Source organism: Amia ocellicauda, chromosome 22, assembly GCF_036373705.1.
Source record: "Amia ocellicauda isolate fAmiCal2 chromosome 22, fAmiCal2.hap1, whole genome shotgun sequence".
NCBI lineage: Eukaryota > Metazoa > Chordata > Actinopteri > Amiiformes > Amiidae > Amia > Amia ocellicauda.
In genome coordinates this window covers 11,468,301-11,490,704 of record NC_089871.1, presented here as the reverse complement: position 1 = coordinate 11,490,704, position 22,404 = coordinate 11,468,301, and positions in this window count along the sequence as shown.

Below are 22,404 nucleotides of genomic sequence, written 5' to 3'. Positions count from 1 at the left end.
GATGGAAACCTGTCACCCGGACGTCCCGGCGGATCGCCTGCATGAACGGCTCCAAGCAGAGGACGTACAGCAGGGCCGACAGGGGACAACCCTGCCGGACCCCCGACCTGACCGGAAATGGTTCGGTCAGGTGGCGGTTCACAAGGACCCTGCTGCTTAGGCCGCTGTAGATGATCTTGACCCACTTCCTCAGGCCAAGAGCGAGACCCATCCTCTCCATAACGAGCTGCAGGTATTCGTGGCCCACTCTGTCGAAGGCTTTCTCCTGGTCCAAGCTGATTAGGACCAGGGGAAGCCCTCTCTCGTTCGAGTAGGCCACGACATCCCTGAGCAGCATGGCGTTGTCGGCCGCCGATCTCCCCCGGGCACCACAGACCTGGTCGGGACCCACGACTTGAGGGAGTGGCCGCTGCAGCCGGAGCGTCAGTGCTTTGGCCAGTATCTTGTAGTCGGTGCACAGGAGGCTGACTGGCCGCCAGTTCCTCAGATCTTTTTGATCTCCCTTCTTATGAAGAAGGGAGAGGATACTCTTCCTCATAGAAGGGGCCAATCTGCCCTCTCTGTACATCGACCCCAAGACCTGGCCCAGATCTTCTTTAAGCACCTCCCAAAAGATCTTATAGAACTCAGCAGGGATCCCGTCGGGACCCGGTGTCCTTCCAGAGTTAAGACTCTTTATCACCTGGGAGAGTTCAGTGGTGGTGATCTCTGGATCCTCCTCCTCCTCCTCGTCCCCCTCATTGCGGGACTCCAACAGGGACAGAAAGTGATGGATCAGATTTTGATCCACCACCTTCTGATCGTACAACTCCCTGTAGAAATCCCGCACCACTGTCTCAACAGCCTCTCTGCCCTCCACCTCTTGCCCCGAGGAGTCGATCATGGAGGACATTGCAGGCCGCCTCTCCTTCGTTTTCTTGAAGAAGAAGCGGCTGCATTTCTCATCGTCCTCCATGATGCGGACCCTGGAAAGGACCTCGATCTTCTCTTGCTCCTCCCGATAGAGGGCGGAGAGACTCAGTTTGACCCGGGCCACCTCCTCAGCTAGGTCGAAGCCTCTGAGCTGTAAAAGACTCAGGCGCTGGAGGCGGGCGTTTAGATGGGAATATCTCGCCCGCCTCTCACGAGCTTTCCGTTTCCCCAGCTGAATGAAGTAGCCCTTGGTTCTTTTCTTCACCATCTCCCACCACTCTATGGGAGAATCAAAAAGGTCCTTCAGGGTCCTCCACTCCTCGAGGCGTCTGCTAAAGGTCTTAATAACACGAGGGTCATCGAGCAGGGAGGTGTTGAGCTTCCAGACCCCAGGCCCCGACTCCCGTGTGCTCGGAATGAGCACCTCTGTCGTCAGGAGCCTGTGGTCTGAAAAGAAGACCGCCTCCGAAGACATGGCGGTCCTCTCCAGTGGCTTACTGAGGAGGACGAGATCTATCCTGGAGAAGGAGGAGCCAGAAGAACTCACCCAGGTGAACAAGGGGACCAGGTCCCGACCTGCGTTGCAGAGTTCAAAGTCCTCCACGAACGCAGCGAGGTCCCTGCTGGATCTATCGTTGCGGGGCTTACTCCGGTCTACATCCCTCAGAGCACAGTTGAAATCACCTGAAATGATAACTGGCAAGGTGCCGATCAGGAGCGGGCGTAGCTGAGGGAGAAAGAGGACTCTCTCTCTCTGGCTGGTGGGGGCATAGACATTGACCAGCCTCAATACAGCCCCCTTGTATTTAAAATCGAGGCTGGCCAGTCTGCCCGCCTCTATTACCTTAAATGTTTTAACTGTTATGAAGGGGTTTCTCAGGAGTACGGCAATCCCGTCCGCTCGGGACACATTGGACCCCGTCCAAAAGGATTCTCCTAGGGTCCAAGTGTCCCGGAGATCTTTGTATTCTTTTTGGAACGGGATGCCGCACTCCTGCAAACAAATAATATCCGCCTTCATTCCAGCCAGAGAGTTTAAAACATCGGTCCTCTTTTTCACCTCAGCAATGCTCCTCACATTTATTGAAATAATGGTTAATGCCATAATGGCTGTGAGGGCAATTACCCGCTCCGTAACAATCATGTAGAGAAACCTTTCTCTTCCCCACTCCTCTCTTCTCCCTCACCTAGCTTAGCGCTAGCACCCATCATTTCAATCATTTGCCTCACCGCTTGATCCTCTAGGAAGACTATGGGGGGGGCTCGGCTCCCGCCACCCGGTAAGGCTGGCGAAACTCCACTGGGCTCAGGGCCCGTGGTGCTGGAGGTTCTCCCTGGTTCCTTTGAGGCCGAGGCCCGACGAACAGATGGCAGGGCAGAGGCTTTATGTACAACTGGGGAGAAAACTGTGTAGACCCCGCTAGTTGTTCTTTTAACTAATGGTGGGGGAGGGGGTGGTCTCTCCCTTCCCGGCTGTCTGCCGCCGCAGGCCTCCTCCCCCAGCGCCAGTGACCTTACCATCACGTCCCTGATGTCTTTCTGGGAAAGGACACTGGCGCCGACTCTCATCTCCTGAGGACCTGCGGCTCTCCCACTACTGCCGGGAGGGCATACCTGACCCCTCCCCTGGGAGAGTCTCAGTTGTGGGGCAGGAGGAATGTTATTTCTAGGGGGCCTCTCATCCACCAGGCTGCCCACTCGGGGTAGTGGAGAAGGCCCACTGCTCTCCTCTCCGGAGTCAGAGTGGGGCGTATAGAAATTAGAGGGAGAGGTCTCTGCAGCGGGGGAGGAGCCGGCAGGGGGGGGAGAATCTGCAGAATGGATCCTTTTTTTCATCATACCCCCCCTACCCATGCTCCTCTTTTCTGCTCTCCTCCTCTTCCCCGCTACCACTGTCCACTCCCCCTCTGCCTCCACTTCTGACCCAGAGTCAGAGAGGGAGCCTATGAGGCTCCTGAGGATTGTTTCCTCTCTACCCCCATCTTGGGGTATCACCTTTGGAGGAGCCTCCACTTGATTTTCTCTCTCTCCACCACCCCCGAGGGCCCGCGCCCTATTTGCATAGGAGGAGGGACAATTCCTGAAGAGATGCCCTCCCCCACCGCACAGGTTGCAGGCCCTCTCCTGCTTGCAGGCCCTGGTCTGATGTTCTCCGCCGCAGACCTTGCACTTGACAACAGTACAGGCTGCGGCTAAATGACCCAGGGCCCCGCAGTTCCTACATAATTTGGGCATGTGTGGGTGTAGGGCAGAGCTTGGACACTAGAGGGCAGTATAGCAGTTTTTGGTTAAGATGCGACGTACTTGAATAGTGCCACTTTTCAAAGTGTTGGAGAGTCGTGGTTGCCTTGAAGTATTACATTTCTCTAAGATAATCCTTTTATTAAAAAAAGAAGAAGAAAAAAACAAACCTTAATTTTCAAACCATAATACCCCTTACTTACTATTTTGAATGGATTTTAATAAGCACAATGAGCTTTAAATGTGCCATGTGCCATGTGTAGTGGGAGCAGTGTTTATAGTGAATGATAAAGGTTTAATTTGTGATGCCCTCTTGGCCCTGACCAAACATAGAACTGTTATTTAAAACCTTTCATAAGACCCTCACAAGAATTTAACTTATCTTAAAAATAACAAACCTCAACACTGACTGATGACATGCAAATGCACACTGAACCTCAAGATTGGCTGATGACATGCAAGTGCATGCTGAACCTCAATACCGACTGCTCATGTGCAAATGGATGCTGAACCTTAACACCGCCTGATGATATGCAAGTGCATGCTGAACCTCAACACACCGACTGATGACATGCAAATGCACACCCAACCTGTTTTTGTCGTCGTTGCTCTATTTTCCATACAAGGATATTGGCTTTTGCTCCAATTTTTTTTTCTGTGCTTCCTGTACATTTATAAAAGAAGTGTGTGTGTGTGTGTGTATGTATGTATATGTATGTATATGCATGTATGTATGTATATACACTCACCTAAAGGATTATTAGGAACACCATACTAATAATGTGTTTGACCCCCTTTCGCCTTCAGAACTGCCTTAATTCTACGTGGCATTGATTCAACAAGGTGCTGAAAGCATTCTTTAGAAATGTTGGCCCATATTGATAGGGTAGCATCTTGCAGTTGATGGAGATTTGTGGGATGCACATCCAGGGCACGAAGCTCCCGTTCCACCACATCCCAAAGATGCTCTATTGGGTTGAGATCTGGTGACTGTGGGGGCCAGTTTAGTACAGTGAACTCATTGTCATGTTCAAGAAACCAATTTGAAATGATTCGACCTTTGTGACATGGTGCATTATCCTGCTGGAAGTAGCCATCAGAGGATGGGTACATGGTGGTCATAAAGGGATGGACATGGTCAGAAACAATGCTCAGGTAGGCCGTGGCATTTAAACGATGCCAGTTGGCACTAAGGGGCCTAAAGTGTGCCAAGAAAACATCCCCCACACCATTGCACCACCACCACCAGCCTGCACAGTGGTAACAAGGCATGATGGATCCATGTTCTCATTCTGTTTACGCCAAATTCTGACTCTACCATCTGAATGTCTCAACAGAAATCGAGACTCATCAGACCAGGCAACATTTTTCCAGTCTTCAACTGTCCAATTTTGGTGAGCTTGTGCAAATTGTAGCCTCTTTTTCCTATTTGTAGTGGAGATGAGTGGTACCCGGTGGGGTCTTCTGCTGTTGTAGCCCATCCGCCTCAAGGTTGTACGTGTTGTGGCTTCACAAATGCTTTGCTGCATACCTCGGTTGTAACGAGTGGTTATTTCAGTCAAAGTTGCTCTTCTATCAGCTTGAATCAGTCGGCCCATTCTCCTCTGACCTCTAGCATCAACAAGGCATTTTCGCCCACAGGACTGCCGCATACTGGATGTTTTTCCCTTTTCACACCATTCTTTGTAAACCCTAGAAATGGTTGTGCGTGAAAATCCCAGTAACTGAGCAGATTGTGAAATACTCAGACCGGCCCGTCTGGCACCAACAACCATGCCACGCTCAAAATTGCTTAAATCACCTTTCTTTCCCATTCAGACATTCAGTTTGGAGTTCAGGAGATTGTCTTGACCAGGACCACACCCCTAAATGCATTGAAGCAACTGCCATGTGATTGGTTGATTAGAAAATTGCATTAATGAGAAATTGAACAGGTGTTCCTAATAATCCTTTAGGTGAGTGTATATGTGTGTGTGTGTGTGTGTGTGTTTGTGTGTGTATATATACACAAATGCCTTCTGTGAGGCTGTATTGTGTGAGTCTCCCTGCTGTATTCCTGTCTCCCTGACTGACGCATTCACACTTGGCCTCTGGAGTGCAGTCATACAGGAGAAAATGGTTCTGAACGTGGTGGAGGGGGCATGGAGTCACAGGCAGGCAGCAGTCTGGGCCTTGGGCTGCAGATGAGTCACATCACTGTACAGAGCAAGAGAGACGGAGACGTCCTCTCCCAACACTGTCTATCTCTCACTGACCCCCCAGCAGCAACACAGTCTTCATGTGTTGGACAGCAACAGTGCATTGCAACCACACGAGACGAGAAAGAGAGGCCTCGAGCTTCAGGTAGCCCCTCCAAAACAGGCCAATGAATCCAGTTCCCTAGCGTTCCCAGTCAGGAAGCTTCACCATAGCCCCACCTTGTTTTCAGTAGTTGTAGATATGTGTAGCTCACGGGGTTTATTAGAGCTGCTGGTGAACCTGCTTATGCAACGAGACCACTTGTACCCAGCAGGCTCCATGGCTGCTCTGGCATCTGGCTGGGGGTTTCTCAAGCAGCCTTGGCTGAGGGGAGAGGAGCGTGGGTTAACGTCATGCGTGTGGGTGCTGGGGAGGCCTCTAGCACAGACCTGTGCTGCCTGAGCTAATTAAGGGAGGCCTGACCCAGAACACAGAAGGTGAAGGGGAAGGGACTGTTTGCCACTTGCAGGGCATGAGGCGTGTGTTAAAGGGGATTGCCTGCCTCCCATAACCCATGGATATATATATTTTTAGTTTTAAGGACTGTTTGTCTTTGTAATTTGTTTTTATTTCTTCATATTGTATTGTTTAACTGCTGAGGGCTGGTGAAAAGAGTAAGAGGCCCTGGGGTGAGGGTGTCTGTTAGAGGAATATCACCTCAGCCTTGTGGCTCAAGTGCTTAAGTAGCAATCTTTTTTGACACATTTTCTCATCTCCTCCTGTGTCCTCTGTAAAGTGAAATAAGAATAAAATGAAATCTCTTTATGTAGGAGGCAAGTTTGTTCCCAAGGAAATCTCAGACTTCTCAAAGTCAGGCCCAATCCCTCGTGCCTGTGCAATGTCAGGTGAATGAAGTAGGTTAATATCCCCACAGGCCTCTCACCGCCCTACATACCAACACCAAGGTTGAAAGCAACACACTCTCTGTGTCGGACGCACAACACATTTTACACATGGCTCCATATGGCGACAGTGATACCTGTTCAGTGACATATTTTTCTCTGCCTCCCCCTCTCCTTCCTCCCCCTCTCCTTCCTTTCTCCCATCTATCCTTCATTCTCTACTCTTTCTCCCTCTCTCTGCCTCTTTCCTTTTCTTCCTCCCTCCCTCACTCCCCCTCCTCTCTTTCATTCTTTGTCTCTCTCCCTCCTGCATTCACTCCTTCCTTCTCTCTCAAATCTCATCTCTCTTGGTCTCTCTATCCCTATGAATCCCCTATGCTTTGTGGCCTCAGGACTTGTTTGGTGTTCTCAAAACATTGGACTTTCTCTCCTGTCCCAATTCATTCCTTCTACATGGAAACATAAACCACCTGCACCCCCAACCCCATCTGTATTTATGTAATTATTTAGCAATTGCTGTCTGTTAGAAATTCAGGCAGCAGGGGGTAAGTGCTGTAAGTGCTGTTGAACAATGCCATGTGCAAGCTCTCCCTTCATCGCTCTCCCTCCCTCCCTCGGCTTGTCTCTTAAGCTTTCCTGTGGGACTTGACGAGAAGAAAAGCAGGGGAATTTGTGGGCGGCACTTGCAGAAGGTTCGCGAATGAATCATGGAACAGAAACGGGCGATCTGATTGATCTGCGTGGCCTGAGAGCAAGCGTGTGTCTGTCAAGTGTTTGGCTTTAGTTATGTCACGGTTTTAGGCACGCAGGGTGACGCTGGGGCGCTGCGCGGGTGAGGGCGGCACAAGTGTGTGCCCACCAGCACTGTCCAGGGACTCGCCAGGTTGAACAGTCCCCCAGCTGCCCAGACCCCGCAGCCCGTTGACTGTCAGTGCCGTGTTTCGGTGATGTGAGTAATTACTCCACGTCTGCAGCTGTTTCGGCACAGTGGGGTGCTGTTGTTTGATGTTGGCATTAATTAATCTTTTTTTTTTTTTTTTTGATAGACTGTATTGTAATACTGAGTAAATTAAATTTGCCTTGCAATCTGCAGGCTGTGTTTTGTAAGTGCTACAACGTGATCTTTTTACATGATGATTTGAACACCTACAGAATTCTGAATAACCCCTATTTTTTCTGTTGTTTAGGAAAAAAAAGAACATTCACTGAACTGCCTTGGAAGCTGTTGCATTTAGGACAGGTTTCTGCACAGGGAAGGGGACCAATCTGTAGCATCCTGTAGGACAAAGAGCCCGTTGATATTCTTGGATCATTAACCACAGCACCAGACAACCTGGTGGGCAGAAGGCTGGGTGTGTTTTTGTGTTGATTTATTTTTTATATATTTGTAATTACCCTTCTGATGCTCTTATGCTAGGCTGGCTGATTTTCTACAACAAGAGCAAGAGACCTGGTTTGTCCCCAATTACAGTGTAGGGAATTAGACCATTATACACCAGTTAGACGTCTCTGTGTTGTTTCTGTTATTAAATCTATAAGGAGTGTGACCGGCTATCACTGACACTGAGGAGCTCGCTGTGGGGGGGCGGCCCCTGTAGGAAGCTCTGACTGACTGTCCTCACCATGGGGCGTCCATGCTGGATTGCCCCTGTGTCCTGGCAGCTCTGTATCTGGTGTTTATAATCATTCTAATAATATTCATTATACAAAAAATATATATATGAATAAGTGCTGCCTTCTGCTGCAATGTGTTTTGTTTTATTTTTTGTTGGGGGGTGGGGGAATTGCAGACAGGAAGCGGAGCCTAGTGACTCTGAGAGGGAAGGGAAGGTGGGTGGACAAGGAGAGCTCTCGAAGGCACTCGTGTACCTGGCAGCGCGGCGAACTCACAAATGCGATTACGTAAGTTTGTTAATTCATTAATTAGATTGCATTAATGTGTGCCTGTGTGAGTGACTGTGTTTAGGTGGGGAAGAAGGGCTGAATGTAGGCGTGCGCATCCCTTATAAATGAGCCGGGATTTCAATAATGTGATTCAATGAGAGGATGTCTGTTAAGAGGTGCTACTATCATACAGCGCCACACTGACGCACTTCATGTCATCACAATCGCCTGGTTCTCTCCACATTGGTACACACACATGCACACTCTCACACACACACTCGCAACAGATTATTGCACACCCTGTTCTGGGACAGGAACAAACTCTGGAGGGGTTAATTAGGGGATTCTCAAGGGCTTTTGTCTTCAGAGGATACCCCCTTCTTTGAGAAATGAATAAGTTTCATGCGATACTGCTGCCTTAAATGAGTGCCTGTAAATCTGGGGTAAATCAGATCTTAATACAGGTTTGGAAACATTTGAATTGTGATCAGTTACACAGGAAGTTTTGGCAAATTCAATGCCATTAACCCAGGGGGTGCTTTATGTGAGAGAAAAAACGATGAAAAGGGAGGTTTTTTTGAGGAGTTTGTTAGAAACTTGCAGCCAGTTCTGCATTTCACTTGTAAACTTTGAAAGTTGTCCTGTGGATTGTGAATGTATTTTGTACCTGTGGTGCACCACAGATGTGCTCAAGATGGAATAACAAACAAATGAGTAAATGGTTGACACCGGCCTGCCGTTTGATGAGTTTCTCCCAGGGTCCTGCTTTCAAGTGGCAGGAAGTTGCCCACTTTTCCGAAGTGAGTTGTAGTGGGAGTGTATGCTTGAAGTATGCAGATCGGCCACAGCTCAGCGCTCTTGCCCTGAACACAGGGAACAGAAACTCCTAGAACCTTCACAGGCTTCTAGAACCTGCCAAGAGAGAACAAATCCATACTCAGATTTAATTGAAATTTAATGTACTCGTTTTTTTAATAATAACTTCGCTCTCCCCTCCATCTGGCTCTCCAGGGCAATCTCTTCACATCAATCACTGTCCCTTAGTTGCACAAGCAGAGGTGAAATGAACAAGAGGGAGGAGAGGAGAGAGGGTAGAACATTCCCCCGTACATACAGTATATACAGAAAAAGAGAACATTCCAGAAAGAGAAATCCTTTTCTGAATGTTTAATAGGTTCTCCATATTTGTGTATTAGGTGTTTTGTTTGATTGTTCTCCTGTAATCAGGAAGATATGAAATAAGTGTTTTCCCTGAAATCTTTCTTTAAAAAAATATTTTTGTTTGTTTGTTCTGGTTTTTTTTTTATTATTATTTGTAGACATGATTTGTAACTAGCAATTCCAGGGCGCTTAGCCTGCAACACTTGTCACAGGATATCAAGATCAAGATAGGCAGCTTGTGCTGGGGCTACACGTCCGCAGACACAGACCCACGGCCGGCGCTGCTTATTGAGCCTGTGAGCCATGGACGGCGTCTTCTGCTGGAGTTCCTCGTGTTTGGGGCTCGAGAGCATTACCTCTGGAGCTTTCAGGTTGGGAGGGGTTTAAACAGGTTTAAAACCAGACTTGGGCTCTCTCTCTCCCTCTCCCTCCCTCCCTCTCCCTCTTGCTCTTTCTCTCCCTCTGCATTGTTGTGCCTCAGAAGAAGAAGAAAAGTCAACTCCTCGGTTCTGCATGTCTGCGATAAAGAGTGAAAGAGAGGTGGAGGGAAGGGGAAAAACCCCTTTGTGTGTGTGTGTGTGTGTGTGTGTGTGTGTGTGTGTGTGTGTGTGTGTGTGGTGTGAGGGTCTGCTCTCTGTACGCGGCCCCCTGGTGGCTGCTCCCGCTGTGCCTCTGGCGCCGATCCTTTCTGTCTCACAGTGTGATGAAGACCACCTGGTAGGCGTCTGCCCTGGGCGGATGCGTCTCATTGGCACGGTCTTGGAGTGTGACAGCGGAGAGCTGATGACAGCCAGCTGAGTGTACCGGCGAACAACTGTGATGTGAAGCATCTGGGGAAGTACGCTGACTGTGGGACCAAACAATTACCTCGTTAAATACTAATTATAATGATGATAATAATAAGAAAAAGCACAGCTAGGGTATAGATAACATTAAAGAAGAACATCTCAGATAAGACAAGAACATGTTATAAACAGTAATAACATAGTAATGCAGACACAATAAACTATATGCATGTTATAAACAATATTATATGTATAACAACGCCTACACAGTAAAATGCATATATGATATAAATGTAATTATAAGAGCTCCTACATGTAAATATTTATACACATGTAATAACATGTATAATAACTCCCATGTCATATTTATACAAGTTTAATTAAAGTTTAAATAAACATTAATTATGATGAAAACATACTACACTCTAATATTGCATGTTGTAAACTGTAACAGTGATGGCAACAACAATATCAGAAATCTCTTAACAAAGGATGATCTTGGGGATCGATGGAAAAGGTCTCTCTCACACATACTCTCTCTTTCTGCGGAGGAGTGTGGATGGCTTGAACCAAATCATCAATTAATCACAGGCCCAGATTAAACGAGTCGTTTCAGACACTGCCCCCGGGGCCCGTGCTAAAGAGGCCTGGTAGTGCTGAGAATCTAACTGCCTGCTACCCCCCACGCTGCGCCCACACAGCCCTGCGCAGGGACGGGATTGAGACAGAGACAGGAGCCCCGGCGTGAGAGAGAGCTGACCCCTGACCTGGCAGAGAGAATCAGGAGCCCAACCCGGAAAGAGAGAGGGAGACAGAGACAGAGTGAAGTGTATGCCTGGAAGGAATGATGGGGAGAATTGATTTTGGAATCAACAGAAGTAGATTGGCAGAGTGTGTGTGTGTGTGTTTGTGTATATGTGTGTATGTGAGAGAGAGCAAGTGTAGCAGGTGACTCTTGCAGGGCCTGCTGCCCCTCTCTGACTCATCTGTCATCGCAGCGCGGTGGCTTTTTATCTGCTGGAATCACAATAGCGGCCTTTTCCTCTGAAGAACAATTACAGCCATTAGGCATGTGACAGCACCATGACGGATCGCTCCAGCAACTCCGCTCGACACAGAACGGCAAATTGCTTTCTGAGGAGGTGATGGTAATTAATACACACATCGCCCCCGGGGACCACGGCCCCAGTCCCCTGGCAAATCAGTAAGACAATAATCGAATCGAGAATCGAATCGAGAATCGTCTCCAAGAGTGACACCCTTCCCAAAAGTTACAGTGCAGTGTGTGAGGAAGAGATTCATACCTGGGGGATATGCCAGGCTGTGAATAAACTGTGTGTGTGTGTGTGTGTGTGTATGTGTGTCTCAGGTTGGCAAGCCCTGCAGAGGGGATATATCGTTGGCACACTTTAAATTGGCTGCAACAGCACAGAACTGTGATCTCAGCACACGTAGATGAACAGCTTCTATCACTCTCTCTCTCTCTCTCTCTCTCTCTCTCTCTCTCTCTCTCTCTCTCTCAGCCCTGGGCTCCTGTCTGCCTCTCTCCCTCTTTCTCTCTCTCTCTTCCTCTCTCTCCTGGCTGTTGCAAACAAAAGAATCACTATAAAATCATTGAAAATTAAAAAAAAATGACAAGGGATACAGAAGAAGATATAAATGCTCTTACAGACACAGATAGGGCATTTTTACAGAACTGTATTATTTTGAGTAATGTAGTTGAATTTTGCACTTTGCTGATGAAATTAGTGCTGCATTTTGGTCCAGGATAGGGTTAGGGTCAGAGTCCCCAGTGAACCCAGACTCCCTAAAGTCAGGATTGCGTTTCTACAGAGTGAACGGACTCGGGTGTGGATCTGTGTGGGCCTGGCTTACAACTGTAACATGGCTGTTATTGTGATGCCTTTCTCATGCAGATTACAAATTTAGTTTTATCTCGCCGAGTTTCCTTATCAGTGATCTCGGCAGCGCCGAGCGATGAGAGATGTAGGAATGTCTACTGGGCTTTTCCTGTCCTCGTCTGTGAAGGACTGTTTGATGTTCCTGATGATATAAATTAGCTTTGCCTTCTCGCCTGACACCACAATCGCACCATCTCCCCCGAGCCGAGATGGGCTATCAGCAGTAGGCTTACAGAGTGGCGAGAGGAATTAAAATGAATTGTTCCACTCAATAAAAGTACACACGGTTCCTGTTATAATAAATACAAGTATAAATGAAATACAAATGTATATAAACTGGACTTGCAAATACGGTGACCTAGTACAGGGGTCTGGTGATAGCAGATGGAATGACAGGGTTTGGCGTGCGTTGGTTAGATGTCTCTGTATATATGATATGTCTGTTCCCACAGTCCCATATTCAAAGGGACATGGATAATATTCAGTTGTGGGCCGACACCTGGCAGATGAAATTCAATGTGGACAAGTGCAAGGTATTACATGCAGGTAGTAAAAATGTCCACTATAATTACACTATGGGAGGAATAGAACTCATTTGAGATTCTTACTGTGCAGCTTATGGGATGAGCAACTCTGACCTGACGGCAATGGTGCTGTTTTAAGGCCTTTTCAATTTTCTTCCTTTATACAGGAAGTCAAAGTGGGCAGCCAGGAAGTCTTACAGTCTTACGAGGTGAATAGAGGTGACTCAGAGGGTAAAATAAATAAATAAATAAATAAATAAATAAATAAATCGGATAGGAAAAAGGGAGAAGCACCGTGTTTTATTTTCATTTCTTCTCTTTTTCAAATCCATTTCAGAAATTAATTGCCAATTTGGAGTTGGGTCAGCAGGGGCAGCGTTGCTCAGATAGCGGTTCAATAGCAGCAGGGCGCTGCGGCTCACTGCCCCCAGCAACTGCACCTGAGATAGAGGTGGGGGGAGGAGGCTTCCAGATCAGCTTCCTTACCCATCCACTATACTGCCGACTCTCCCTGACCAGCCACTGCACACAGAAAGGGAAATATTTGCCTGCTGTTCTGACTTCAAAAAGGCATTTGACTCAATCTGACACCCTGGTCTGTATCTGAGGCTCCTGCAGAGTGGCAACAAACAAAGTCTTCCCCAACGGCTGAGGGGTGAGGCAGGGCTGCCCCCTGAGCCCCACCCTGTCCAACACATACATCGACTGGCTGTCCACAGAGCTGCAGTCAGGTCCCGGCCCGGACTGACTGAGAGTGCTGGGCTGCAGTGTGTTCAGTGGCTCAGTGCTGGGCTACGTTGTGTTCAGTAGCTCAGTGTTACTGGGTTGCAGTGTGTTCAGCAGCTCTGTGTCAGTGCTGTGACTGTAGTGGGTTCAGGTTCTCAGTGCTGACAGTACCGAGCTCCAGCTCAGAGTGTGCTGGGAATTGTGACTGTGTTGTTTGCAGCGGGGAGTGCTGTCGTATTGTAGGCTCTTGTGTAATGAGTGTCCTTCAGCCCAGCAGTCAGCCAGTGTCTGGGGGCCCTCTGTGCACTTGGCCCAACTCCCCTCCCCGTGCTTCCCTGTCGGCACCGAGGGGCAGGCTGGTACAGCAAAGAGGGGTCTTCTCTGGCACTAACATGCTTAATCGCAATCTGGCAGCGCTGAGAACACAAACACACTCGCACTGACAAATAGGCAGCCAGGGATTGTGTTATCTCTCTCTTGCAGGCGTAGGGCTCACCAGATTTCCTGCAGAGCTTTGTGATGTGTATGTGCGTGTGTGTATGTGTATGTATGAGTGTGTGTGTGTGTGTGTGTTGTTTATTACAGGCTCTCGCTGCACCTTTCACTGCAGGGTTTCGTGCCTCAAACTCAGATTTGGAGCTGCTGTGTACACCCGAGGAAACTCTGCCCGAGGGGCTGCAGAAATATTTCTTCAAGAGACGCGCTTCGCTGTAGTATGAATGAATTACTAAACAAACAACCAAACCAGCCAAGAAAACAATCCTAAATGAGCACAGAACAGAAAAGAGCAGAGCACTCACTTCTCCCCTGTGTCTTAACATTTACCAGCCGCTGCCCCGTCTCTCAGTGCATGGGCGTATCAGTGGGTGTTTCGCACGGATGCATTCCTTACTGGGTGAAACATACCCTGAATTCAGAGCATTTGTCTCCAGCCAGCTGGCCCATCGTGAACTGAAACAGAGCTGGAAGTCACAGGCAGTTTAGTCGGATGTGGCCTTACTGGGCTGGACTTCCATCCGCTGTGCCGGTCCTGACGTTGCACTGAGCGATGTGGACTGCAATCGAAAAGCCACACAACACCTCAGAGCGGATTTCGAAACACCCCCTCGTGATCTGCTAACGTGTCTTTTTCGGTAAGCTCTGTGGCCCGACGCTTGCAGACAGCTCTCGTGATGTGTTGGTCTTCTTTTGGATAGCTTTGTCGAACACCCAGTGAACACCGGAGTGAACGCAACCAACAGTCAAAAACTAGCAACTTCTGTATGTCGAATTATTGTATGTGATGTTCCAGTCAGACCAGATTTGTGTTTGTGTGTGTGTTTATTTCATGTAGAGCTTTATGTGGTGCAGAGTGACATCTTCTGTCAGGCAGGTCTTCGTCCCGGAGCATTGTGGGATTTCTACTGTCTGCCTGCTGTCCCTGGCTTTTACTTCCTGTTTCTATCCCCTTCGGAGGGGAATTAATGCCACTTTCTATCCGTTATGGAAATATTCTGAGCCTGGATCTTCAGGGTAGCAGATGTATAAAATCATTATTCACGCTCTGCGGCTACAGGCTGTGGCACATTAGCCAGCTATTCAGTGGAGGAGCCTTGATAATTAATCCTCATCTCTATTAGTCTTAATTTTTTACGTTTTTTATTAAATTTTATATGCGTTTTTACAAATTTCTGTATTTTATGACTTAAAATTTTAGCCAAATCCCCATCTACTCTCAGGCACGCAGCCCTTCCTCTGCAGGCACACCATCCTCCTTCTCTCTCTCTCTCTCTCTCTCTCTCTCTCTCTCTCTCTCTCTCTCGAAAGCTGACAACGATTCACAAAGTCGAGTGTTTGACCTCCATTATTCTGTCCTGTTCTGCTTCTACCTTTTCATCCATTAAGGTAAAATTAACAGAATTATCCGGTATAATAAAACAAACAAACCAAAACACACACACACACAAATCAAGAAAACCATGAGACCCTGTAGAAGAAAGAAACCTATAAAAATAAAGCCTTGTGAGTTGAGTCTCCCCTCCACGCTTGAGGCCAAGGCTTGAGTGATGCACCCAATCTGCCACTTAAACCGCAATATAGGAGGCCCTGCATTGTGGGTGACACATCAGCTGCGTTAACGATGGATCAGTTACCGCCAATGGGCATGTATTGGCGCCAGCTCCTACTGCCCCTCTGTGATGCTTCAGACGTTGTGGGTCAGGGTTCATACCCAGAGGAACCATCAGACCCTGTTCTAACATTGCCAAAACAATGCCCCTTAAAACAGTGAACCTCATATAACACATTGCTACTGTCTTACAAGGCCTGAATTCAATTCCTGACTACCAGCATGCAGAGAGAGAGAGAGATGGGGGGGGTATATGTCTTTTTAAGGAAGCACAAATATGCTCCAGGTACTTCTTCTCAGAATGGCTGGATTCCTTTTCTGCATCTCTGGAGCCATCAGTCAGACTCCAGTTTGTCTCCCTCGCGTTTCAAAAGGTAGTTGCTCGCCGTGACTGATAGACTGACTGCCATTCCTTTGCTTATTTATTTATTTATTTTCTGTCTTGCGCTGTCACGCATGCAAGTGAAGTTGAAGGACACCACAGTATTTGATGTCATAACCTCTTCCGTTCCACACGGCGCTTCCCCGTGGCTCCGGCAGGCAGCGTTTAATGAGCCTTGCACTGCCCCGAGATTCAGCCGGACGGGAGAGATCAGGCTGTCTTGTCTGGCTGAGTGCTGCGCTGCGTCTCCTGAAGGGGCATTTCAATCACAGCTTCATCACCAGGGTTCAAAGAGCGGGGTTTATCTTCCACACACACACTCACACTCAAACACCAGACTCCACTCAACCCTCTTCTGTATATACAAATGTGCCTAAAAATCAATTTGGAAAGTTGTGTATCCGGGTCACATGTGTCCGTTGAATACAAAACTCAACTGTACGCTTTGCAAGAGTCACCCAGTGGGAGGACAATCCTTCTCTGTTTGTAGGGACACTAAATAACTGGAAAACACACACACACACACACACACACACAGACCCAATTTTCTCTGCAATATTTTTGCCAGTTGTTTCTCGACACGTCAAAGTTATTTATTTATTTATTTATTTATTTATCTATTCTTTTGTCCGTCGCCGTGCAACCGCTGCTGCTGCGCCCACGCCGGAGCCACTTTGCCGAGCTTTTCTCCCTGCCACTCTCTCAGTCGCGCGGCACCTGTCTTCTGAGAGGTCATTTAATATTATGCATTAGCCCGGCATCACAATTACAACTGACAGAGAAGAAGTGCTGCCATTATGCGTGTGCAGCAGTGGGCAGCCCGGTGCTCCCTTTGTGCGGCTCGAGACTGATCGGTATTAGCGACGCTCCGAACATAACCCCCGGGCAGCAGCCTGGCGCATTGTATTGTGTGCCGGCATGGTGGTAACAGGAGACGGCACAGGAAGGTGTGTATTTGCAGCAGGTGTGTGGACTCTTATTGGAGGTCGCCAGTGTGCCGGAGTCCCATTACAGTGCAAAACAGTCCGTGGCCTTCAGCAATTAAGGAACAGCTGCTTTTTTTAATCCAGGACCTGTAAGGGGAGGCTGTTATTGCAGGTGTATCCCACAGAACTGTCACATGATCAGCTTTTGGTTTCAGTCATGCTCTGTTAAGGGATTTTCCCTCCAGTCATTCCACTCACACTCAACCATTGACATAATAATAAAAATCCATTCAGAGGTCCGGGGACATTTTCCTGTCCAACCACCTGAGAGATAAGGTGGTGATCCTTCGGCTGTCCCTGTGTCTGCACCGAGCAAAGGAGCTGGCTGTTGTCCTGTTGTGTGTAAAAAAATAATAACTGACAGGGGGCCAACTCTGTCCTTTACAGGAGACTCACCTGTTGGGGCTGTCAGCAGGCCTCAGAGCCCCTGACCCTGAGTGGGGGTCCGGGGCAGACTGATCCGGTGGTCTCTGTGGAAGTGGAAAACAAAGGCCTGGGGAATGCCCGTGAAAGCGGATATCTGGGATGCCTGATCCTCCATGCTGCCGGCTGGCCCCTGCCTGTCACAGCCCTGCACAGCCCAAACTCCCACCAGCCTGCCTGAGGCCCCACAGTCCCGGCACCCCCTGAACCTCCGGCTCAGATTGTTATTGGGTTATTTTATTGGGGTTCGAGGGCATCCCTGTCCTCTCACACTGTTTTTTGCTCAGGACCCCTCCAGAAATATATACTATCAGTGGCGCCTGCTTCTGTGCACGGAGGCGGAATGAAGAATGTAGAGCAAGGACACTGATGACAATCGTACGGCACGCTGGGACTCAATGTCCCGCCACCTCCGTGCTCAGAGAGGACAGTGATGACAGTCGTACGGCTCGCTGGGACGCGATGCCCCACCCCCAGGGCCAGAGCAGGTCTCCGGCCTCTCTGGAGTCCCGCGGGGGAGCTGGTATAAATAGCATGTGGGACAGGCTGGCCGTGTTTAGCTGCAGTTAAGCTGGGGTGATGGGGCGCATGTGTGCTGGGCCAGGTGATCAGCTGGGAGAGGGCGTCACAGCAAAACCAGCCCATCCTGTCCTGTCCTGTCCCAGAGAGTGCGGGGATGAAGGTAACATGACAGTATCCTGAACATACACCCCCCACCCAATGACCTCCTTCTCCCTGACTCTGAAATAGTCTCTGGAGCGTCCTGTCCTTTCCTTGTGCCCCCACCCTTCCTGTGCCCTGCAGAGCCCCATGATGCCACGGCTCTTCCCCTGGACCCATGGTTCTGCTCTCACTGCCATCACTGATACGCACTCTTGCAGCCCACGCGAGTGCCGCTCCGCAGAGGATTACCAATGCCACGTGTACGAACTGCACCGAATGGATTTGCAAAAGCAGATTTTAAATGTATATATATTTATATATTACCCTTGACTGTTAAAGCTAATTTCCTCGCTTGAAATATCCACAGGCCGGTTCTGGCTTTTTGGGAATCCTAAATCCGCGGTGAGGTGGAGGTGGTGGTCCTTATCTGTCTCCTTGCTGTGCATCGAGAGCTGAGGATGGGGGTCCTGCATTGTAACCGGGCGAGAGCTCAGAGCTCTGATGCCCCTGACCGTTCCTTTGATAACCTCCCGAATTCCTGACAGGGAAATAACTTTCCCCATGGGTGGAAAAATATATTAAATATACATTTTGGTCTAAGCTTCAGGCAGAGAAATCAAGTATCGAGTGTCTGACATTGTTTATACATTCCTTTTCTGCTTTTTATTTATTTATACCCCCCCCCACACACCCCTTATTCTCATCATGACAATAACGTATTTATTTATGTATTCATGTATTCATTCAGCCTGTCCCGGGGTCAGTCACACAGAGGGGAGTAATGATTGGCTGTCAGGCCGATTGACGCTGACGGCTCCTCTAACTGCTGCGGTCTCCTGTGCTGCCCTCAGACACATCCCATATAAATATATATATAATTATCTATCTCTCTATGTGTGTATATGTATATATTTGTAAAACTGACTTCGAATTTATTGGATTTTTAATAACATCTCAAATTGAGTTGATTTCATTCAGACAACCAGAAAAAAAAAAGAACATTCCAACACTTTTTCTAACATTCCATCAAATCAGGAAACTAAAATGACATTTTGAAATCTAATAAGGGGATGTGTGAAATCAAGTTGCAGCACCACTCTTTATGTAATACATTAGACCTGGTCGGTGTGTGCGTGCGTGTGTGCGTGTGTGAATTTGTGTGTATTTCCGACATCTTACAGCTTGCATGTTTTGTGGCTGTGCGTGGGCAGGTGAGTGCTTTTCATGTTGGAGGGCCTGAGCGCATTTGCTTGTCCAGGGATGATGAGAAGCAGGCTTTAATGCTAGTGTGTGAGTGCTTGAGTGTGCGTGTGTGCGTGGGTGTGTGTGTGTGTGTGTGTGTGTGTGTGTAGATGGACATGCGTAACAGCGATTACGTAGGTACGTTTGAGGCCTTGATGTGAAAGTGTCCTGAGTGTGTAATGCTATAATTAGTTCTGTGTTCAATGGATCTTTCCAGAGATTGGCACAAGTCATAACAGTCCAGTAAACGACTTCATTATGTCGGTCTAATAAACATTGTCCGCAGATCTCTGTTGACTTGCATGTAATGAAGTGGAATAACAATAATAGGAAAACAAAAGAAAAAAACAGCAAGGCAGCACTTCTAGCTCACAAAGGCCTGAAATAATTCCAGTTGCTACACCTCTGGAGTCTTACATCCACCCCTGTTATTATATAAGCTTTCTTCATTCACTGCTACCTGCCTTTCAAAGTCTCTTGTGCCAAAATGACAAAATCGGTAAACGGCAGGACTCCACTCTGCCCGGACTCAAAGGGTCATAGTGCTTCCTATCACAAGCCAAATTGTAATTTAGAGATATCTCGAAATACAATTTAAGATATTTTAAATAAAATTGCAGATATCTCAAACTAACTCCATTTCAAGATATTTCAAATAGAACAGGAAGTCATTTTGAGATATCTTGAATTGACTTCCTGTGAAAATGCTGTAAGTTTTGTATGTACTTCCTGTCTATTTCAAGATTTCTTGAATTGACTTCCTGTCCTATATGAGATATCTCAAATACAATTCGACAATAAGACAGGAAGTCAGTTCAAGATATGTCGAATTCAATCCCAAATAAAATTTTAGATATCTTGACATTGAGTTAGTTTGAGATATCTGCTGTTCAATTTAAGATATCTTAAGTTGTTTTTGAGATATCTCTGAATGCCCATCTGGCTTGCCATATCCTGTCACCGGATTTCTTTCAGCCAAGGGTTTTTATGACTCAGTGAGGTTCTGAAAAGGTCACAGAAGAATGGGTGCACCTGATTAGAATTTAAACTACATATACACCGATCAGCCATAACATTATGACCACCTGCCTAATATTGTGTAGGTCCCAAAACAGCCCTGACCGTCGAGGCATGGACTCCACTAGACCTCTGAAGGTGTGCTGTGGTATCTGGCACCAAGACGTTAGCAGCAGATCCTTTAAGTCCTGTAAGTTGCGAGGTGGGGCCTCCATGGATCGGACTTGTTTGTCCAGCACATCCCACAGATGCTCGATTGGATTGAGATCTGGGGAATTTGGAGGCCAAGTCAACACCTTGAACTCGTGATTCATCAGACCAGGCCACCTTCTTCCATTGCTCCGTGGTCCAGTTCTGATGCTCACGTGCCCATTGTAGGTGCTTTTGGCAGTGGACAGGGGTCAGCGTGGGCACTCTGACTGGTCTGCAGCTACGCAGCCCCATACGCAACAAACTGCGATGCACTGTGTGCTCTGACACCTTTCTATCAGAACCAGCATTAACTTTCTCAGCAATTTGAGCTACAGTAGCTCGTCTGTTGGATCAGACCACACGGGCCAGCCTTCGCTCCCCACGTGCATCAATGAGCCTTGGCCGCCCATGACCCTGTCGCTGGTTCACCGTTTTTCTTTCCTTGGACCACTTTTGATAGGTACTGACCACTGCAGACCGGGAACACCCCACAAGAGCTGCAGTTTTGTAGATGCTCTGACCCAGTCGTCTAGCCATCACAATTTGGCCCTTGTCAGAGTCGCTCAGATCCTTACGCTGCCCATTTTTCCTGCTTCTAACACATCAACTTTGAGGAGAAAATGTTCACTTGCTGCCAAATATATCCCACCCACTGACAGGTTCCATGATAATGAGATTATCAGTGTTATTCACTTCCCCTGTCAGTGGTCATAATGTTATGGCTGATCAGTGTATGTAGTGTTGTTGTCCATAATTCATTATTTTCCTCAATTGGATCTGATCATTCCATTGCAATGTTTCTGCAGTTTTTGGTATTTGCTTGCTAGCAGAAAAAGGGTTTTCTCAGTTTTGTCATTAATTGTGTTAATTCATGAGCTATAAATTGCATACAGTGTAGTATAGTATAGTGCAGTGTAATGCAGGTTAGTATGCTATAGTGCAGTATAGTGCAGTGTAGTATAGTAGAATATAGTATCGAATAGTGCAATGAAGTGTGGTATTGTGCAGTATAGTATAGTGCAGTGTAGTATAGTATAATGACTAAATCACACATGAGGGGAGAGTGAAGGGGTCTTAGTTTATGAATGGAAAGCTTGCCAAGCATGTGAGCTCATTTCATTCCCATCAGATAACGCTGATTTAATTAGGAAACAGACCCATGTTTACAGTTCTAATTACAGCTTGAGGGGCAGATAGACAGGACAGAAAGAAAACCCAAAACGTGGGCAGCCCTGATCTTTTACTCGCTTTTTCTGCTGTTGTCCCCCGTCCCCCAGTCTCAGCACTGAGTCAGTGGGTGAAGTTCTAGGACACAGAGAAAAATGTACAGTTTTACCCCAGGGCTGTTGCAATGGTAGTTGCAATCTGTTGTTTTTGTTATCACCTAGCGCGTGTTTGAAAGACAGCGTGTGAGTGTGTGTAAGTATGTTTGGGTCCAAAACTATTGGTCTTGAACTAAAGAAATAAATAAATGATGACTGTCAGGGAAGCAACAGCAGAGCCCTGCAGAGTGGAGGCAGAAACACAGGCCTCGCTAGCATGACTGTGAATCACTGCTTGTGCTTCATTTCTCCCTGTAAAGCTGAACACTCCTCCACACCCCCTTCCCCTCCAGGTAAAACTGCTCCAGTGATCTGACCTCCTGGTTCACTTGATGGAAGGAGGTGGTGATTGCTGGTGGGGGGGGTTGGGTAAGCTAGATCGTAGGTGTTTTAGCGTCATTCATAACTTATTGACTGAAATGCATCAGTCTGACACACACACAAAACTGCGATGAACAGCATTGTGGATGATCTCTTTTTTGGGTATTTGTTGTGTGTGTGTGTGTGTGTGTATGTGTGTGTTTGTTTTTCTCAATAACCGTATTAATAAACAGACACACACACACACAAGCGCCCCAGTCATCACCAACCCAATTCACTCTCTGCACCTCTGTCTCCCTCTCTTTAATTCCCTCTCCAGACGAAAGGGGTCGGTCCCTCTTACGCTTCCTGTCCCTTTGCGCACTTGCGAGAGGATCCCTGAGCTCCGGGGCTGTCGGAGGGAGCGGGACGTGAAGCCGAGCCGCGCAGAGCAGCAGAGGCAGCGGCGGCGACGGAGCGGCGGAGAGCAGCACTGGAGCAGCGGCGTTCACTCAAACACACGCACACACACACATACACACACATGCACACACAT